Here is a 526-nt window from a genome sequence, read left to right as displayed (position 1 = left end):
GAAGTATGACTCCTAAAAAACCCAACTTCTGTGTAGTCTTTCCAAGCACATCCATCTACTCTGAAGTGAGGAACGACTCTCGCTTACTTTCCATTGATTTCTGATCTCCATCTGGGCCGGCAGCCTCCGTCAGGATGAATGACACATACGCCAAGTGTTCCCAAGTCTGCAGTGTAGATGGTGCCATCCAAGGAGGAGGGTGGCAGAGGGAGAGGTCAGGCCACTCACAACTACCTGTCACACCTGGATATAAAACTGGGCTGCAGCCTTGCTGAAGCCTGCCCGTCGGGGAGGCGGGGGGTGGGGGGGTGGGGGCAGACACAGGCCAGTCCTGATCAGACGGATGTGCAAAATCAGACAGCTTTCAGCAGGGAACTGCCTGGTTTCCCACTGAAATGGCCTCAATCTCACCACCTCTTGACATTTCTAAGTCTGGAATCAGGTGCACGGGCATGCATATTGTGCCCCAGGAAGGCCAGAGACAGCAGTTTTTTGGGAGGAGAGTGGGAACAAGGAAATGAAAGGA

This window comes from Bison bison, unplaced genomic scaffold, assembly GCF_000754665.1.
Source record: "Bison bison bison isolate TAMUID 2011002044 unplaced genomic scaffold, Bison_UMD1.0 scf7180017864503, whole genome shotgun sequence".
In the NCBI taxonomy this organism is placed as follows: domain Eukaryota; kingdom Metazoa; phylum Chordata; class Mammalia; order Artiodactyla; family Bovidae; genus Bison; species Bison bison.
The sequence above is the reverse complement of the archived record's forward strand: the minus strand, read 5'-3'. Positions refer to the sequence as shown.